This window comes from Glycine soja, chromosome 17 (genome assembly GCF_004193775.1).
Source record: "Glycine soja cultivar W05 chromosome 17, ASM419377v2, whole genome shotgun sequence".
Lineage (NCBI taxonomy): Eukaryota > Viridiplantae > Streptophyta > Magnoliopsida > Fabales > Fabaceae > Glycine > Glycine soja.
Window position 1 is genome coordinate 9,034,561 of NC_041018.1, and position 6,156 is coordinate 9,040,716.

Consider the following 6,156-nt stretch of genomic DNA (forward strand, 5'->3'; position numbering starts at 1 on the left):
ATAATACCACTTCCTCGAAACCAATACCATGTACACCCTCTCTTTCTCTCTCTTCTTTTTTGTCATTTTTTTATTCATTTTATTTTAGTGATGCGTGAACTTTGAGGAAGATACTATGGACGGTACATATACTAATACGGGTGCGTTGCTTCTTATGTTGCACCTAGAAAATGCCCTTTTATTTTTTGCCTTTTATGTCTGTTATTTACACCAAATAATACTTTCATTAAAAAAATATTTTATTTTTGACGCAATAGTTAGCTTTATATGGATGATGATGTTATGTTATATCACAAACATTAAAATAAAATGCATGCCTGCATGTGTTTGTTTTTTCTTTAACCATTCAAGGTTTATTTTCAAATACATAAAATTAATAATTTAAGAAGCAACATCATAATCTATTGACAAAGAATGCCTATTCGGTAATTATATACCGCCTGCAGCTGTCAGCTTTATGTTTATTAAGGTACAACTGAGAAATAATGCAGAGTAGACGGTTTTTCCACCAAACTAAGTTTTATCTTCAAAGTTACTACCAAATTAGCTTAACTTAATTTTTTTTACCAAAATAAGATGCGTCATATTTAGAGTGTATAAAATAGAAAATTATGCAAAATTTATCTTTTAGATATTAATAATTTTACATTAAGAATTAATCAAAACTTATCTTTTAGATTGATATTCATTTTCATATATGCCTTTAACAAAATCATATTCATATATTAAAAATATAAAAACTTTTAAACAACTCGTACATTTACGATACGATTTATACCACTTTTGAGTTTTTAATTGAAAAAAGAAAACACAGAATAACAAAAATTGTCAAATAAGGAATAAGTTTTCAAAATTTATTTTTTGTTATTAAGAAAATTCAAATTCTGAGGCTAAAATAACCATTAAAAAGACAAAGAGTTAACAAAATGTTGCAATTAGATTGTTTTTTTATACAACAGTTGAATATAATTGAAGGAGCTAATCTCAAATCAAGGTGTAAATGTTGTTGGGAGAGGTACTCACATTTTATTTTCAATACTTCAAATAATTTTATTTTGAAGGGAGGGACTTGGGGGAAAAGTTTTTTTTATGATTTTAAATAAATAAAAAATGTAAGAAAATATAAATCAGCAAATGGTGTAACGACTAAAGTGACCTTTTTAAAAAAGAAAATAAATTATTGATTGTATACAAATAAATCATAGGAGTAACTAATTATTTGTAAATTAACATAAATAAAAAATATATATGAATTTCAAACAATAAAAAAGAAGCAAAATAATTAGACGAGAGAAAGAAGAAAAAAAAACTAACTAACCCCTGAAGACGATAAAAATATTGATGCACCGAACTCTCTGCACTTGATAATCAAATGTTTAGGAATGTTCACACCTCAAATTCAACTAAAGTGACAAGCTTTTTTTGTTGGTGATCTTTTTTCTTATGATTAAAACACATGGAGAGCAGCATCCCTTATATAGTGGAAGAAAATGGTTTGAAAGGATATATATGAATCTGTAAACTATAACAAGAAAAACAAATGTACGTTATTGATTAAGAAATAATTAAATAATTATTATCAAAATATTTTTTCATTAAAATTCATAAGAAAAAAATTTAAAGATAATAAAAAGTATAAATAATTTAAAGTAGTAATTGCTACTATGTTCATATATACTTTTATTTCTTTTCTTAATTATGGTTAATATAATTAATAAATTATTATTTTATGATTTAGTAAAAATTAATATAATTTTATTTCATACATTATCTTCAAATTTAGAAAAGAATAACAATTAAAGATAGCTGCATTTGTAAATAAGTTAAAATTGTAAATTATTATAAAGTAAGGTTTATTTTTTCCATATTGATGATAAATATATTAAGAAAAATATATGTTATGTTTTTTTAATAATTGTTGCATTTTAAATTGTTATTTTTTATACAAATAAAGAAAATAATAATAATTACAACAAAATAAAATTTGAAAACATAAAAGTATAAAATCATGTGCGTGTGTGGATATATATTAAAGATATATTAATAGGGTAAAATATTATTGGCATCTTTATAAAATTTGAAAAATATTAATTTTACTTGTCATAATTTTTTTTATTAACTTGATGCTTCTAAACATAAAATGTATTTTGGTTGGTGCTGAGTAACAAGTCTATTGGATGGTTGGTTCTTTGATGTGATTAGTTATTTTTTCTCTATATTTTCATGCACACTCAAAAAAGTATTAATTTCATTTTAATAATTTTTTTTATTAATTTAATCCCTCTAAACATAAAATATATTTTTGTTGGTCTTGAGTAGTAAATCCATTTATCTTCTCTCTCTACCTTATTGAGCACACTCCCACCGAACACCAAAACTCATTGTTTCATCTTTTAACATCTAACACCGTGATTATTGAAGACAAGTAAAAATATGTTTTATTTTATAGAAATTAAATTAATAAAAAAAATATGAAAACAAAATTAATATTTTTCAATTTTTGTAATTACTTCAAACATATTTAACCCATATTAATATTATCTTTTAATAAAGCTATCTAATTTTAAATGTGGTATTCACGTATCATAAATAAAAGGGAAATACTAACAAAGGCTGTCGTTCTTTTTTACCGGATAAAGGTTGTCATATTAAGAAATGAAAAATAATTTTACTATAATGACAATATCAATTACATAACTTGATTTATCATATTTTCTTATGAGTTGATAGATAAAAAAAGAAATAAATAAATAATAAAATTTTCCTTAAATAAATAAATAACTATATATTAAGTTAATAAAAGTTGTGAATATTCACATCATTAACTGATTTAGCATGACATCATTGAAGTGGCGTAGAACTTTTTTAGATTCATAACCTTGGTGAATTAGAATTTAATTCCTTTTCTTTATCCAATTAGAACTCAATTCCTAAAATCAATTGTGTTGAATTTTCTTTGTAGTTAAGATTTAATTTAATTTGATAATAACGATTGGCAAAAACACAACTTGCTTACAGAGATGATAAGTAGTAATAATGTTATGTATGAGCTTTGTCTTGTAAAATAACAATTGACAGCTAATAACTAGAAAGGATAGAGAATAAAAGGACAAGTGCAAGTGCACCAATTTGAGTGTGATTAAAGGTATTCAGTCATTTAACCAGAAAAAGTGTGAATTGAAACCCATTACGGTTGCGCTCAGGCTCCGTGTTTCCGAGTATGCATTTTAGACACTTTTTTTAATTGACAAATTCATCTCCCCCCACTAGTAAACGTATTTTTTAAATTTATGATTTTTCTATTTAACCATAAAATAGTATTTTATTATTTTATATTGAAAAGTTTTCACTTAAATATGTACTGTATTTTTTTTCCTAAATGATAAATCGACAAAAATACAGTTAGATGTCTAAGATGTGTAATTCGCATCTTTCGAAATGATAAAATGTCACTGTGAGAACAAATATCCTTTCATATTTTATAATAAAATAACACTTATGCCAATTATAGGTGGTGTATCATTAAAATTAATTTAATATTATTTACATAATAATTTATTTGCAAGTGCATATAAATTGATATTGATACATTATATATATTTGACACTTACAAATATATCATTTTAAATTATTATTTGGATAAAGTATTTGTTTTCTCTATTTTTTGTATCTGGTCCAATCCGATCCCTTTATAATTTAAATAATTTATTATATAATGTAAAAGTTTTTAATCAGGTCTCTCTGTAATTTATTTTTTAAACGGGATACTAAGACTCGTTAATTATTTAACTATTTTTTTATGCTAATCAGTGATGTAAGTCTGGTAAAAAAAATTTAAAAAAAACCTTGGTAAACTAAATTTCATGAGCTAGACTTTTCTCTGCAGTTCAAAATCACTAAATGTACTAATAAGTATTTAATCCTAACGAAATGACTGGATGAGTTTAACTCAACTCACAATATATTGAGTTTATGTCAAAAAAATTTGAGTTTTATTCCCGAAAAATATATTTTTAAAAAGGGATAATGAGCTTGTAACTAAGTTTTGATTGAGAACTAATTTCATAATTTATCAAAAAAAAAATCAAAACTTATAGAAATATTTTGAGGTATCAATAAAGAATCTAAAACGTTAATTGCTGTGGGAATTGGTCCAATGGTGACATAGACCTAAACCAAATTTAAAGGATTTTGTTTTGCTTTTAAAAAAGTTATATATTAAATCTTTTTGTTAACATATATAATATTTGTATCATGTGACCCTCTTTATTTTATAAAAATCAATAACAAATATATTTTTACTAATAGACATAAAATATAAGTTTTAATTATTTTATTTTGGGTCAATTCCAATTACATTGCAGTGCGGTGCTATCAAATGAAAGAAAGTAGTAAGTCTGATTGTTGTTTTTTGTTCTCACGAGAATTGTGAGAATATGTCATCGTTAAAATTTAGCTCGGTCCAGTTGAAAATGAAAATTAACATGATGCGTAAAATTATGTTTTATGCATATGTGATGAGATGCATGAGTTTGATTAAATTATACATTTTTAAATTTATATTTATTATTATTTGTATTTATTTCTATTTAAAACATATAAATAAACAAATTTATTATTTTTTAAAATATTTAGCATAATATTAAATATAATTATATTAAAATTGAGTGAAAAAATTAATTATATTTTTAATTCAGCGCATATTATCTTCAAACATATTTAATCTATTAAAATTTATCATGATTTATTGTTTCTCTAAGTAATAATAATGATGTAATACCTATGTAAAATATATAAATTAAAAAATAATAAATATAAATTTATGATTATTTAAATTGAAATGTATTAAAGTTGTGTGTTATAAAATATTTAAAATAAAACTGTAGTCATTTTATTATTTATTATAAACAATTCATTCTAAATTGACTTTTAAAATATTATTTGTATATTTTAAAATTAAGCATATTCATTATCAATTTTTTATGAGGTTATCATTATAAAATAAAATATATCAAATAATATATTTATTATAGTAACTTATCAAATACTTCCTTATAAATTATATATTTCATATTTATTAATATTTAAATAAGAAAAAAAAGAAAAATATAAAATAATTAACTTACTTTAAAATTATTAAAAATATGAGTCTAGTTTTATAACACACAATCATCGTCATAGTAATATCTCTGAAAAAAATATAATAAATATGTAAGTAAATTTCACACTTATATAATTTGTTATTCACATAATCAATTATTTTTTATATTAAAGTCTATTTTTCTTATATGAAAAGTATGAATTCAAAAAGAATCTAAAAATGATAAATATGAATATGTAATACTATATAACTATTAAAAATTGTTTGTTTATTTTACTTACTTTTGGTATATTGTTAACATGCAGTAATTTTTAAATGAATTCATTATCAAAATTGAAATTTATTGAAATAGTGGATTGTTTATTAAATAGATATAATTGTTAATTATTTTGAAATTTTTTCATGATTTAAAGATATTAATTTGGATTATGTGATATTATTGAAGTTTTGAATTGATTAGCTTATTTGTATTATAAATTGAATACTCTCATTTAGTATAATTCAAATTGTATATCATTATTGTTGTTGTTATTTAAAGAAGTAAGAACACGATCAATACCAATAGAGAAGTGAGAGTGAATACTATTTTTGAATAGTGATAATTGTCATGCATATTTAGTTTGTACATTTAAATTATATAGTAATTATTTAATGTCTTCTCTTTTAATGTTTCTTTTGACTTAAAAAGATAGAAATTTAACTTATCCTAAGTTTTTATTCCAAGAATGCTAAAGTTGGTGATTTTACAGTGTTTTGATTTTATTTTTTTGTAAAGTGTGACACAACAGCAGAGGTCTAGAAGATGTTGAAGAATTAGAGCAACGTGTTCAGCGCGTCAATGCACACTCGGCGGGAGAAGCCAAGCTGAAAGTCAGTTATATCATGCATGTGCACTAAACATGCATTTGGAGGCTTAGAGCATAACCACTTAAGTTAGTTGTACTATGCATGTGAACGTTGCGCGCATGTGCATTAAACATGCATTTGGAGGCTTAGAGCATAACCACTTAAGTTAGTTGTACTATGCATGTGAACGTTGCGCGCACATGCAGGCT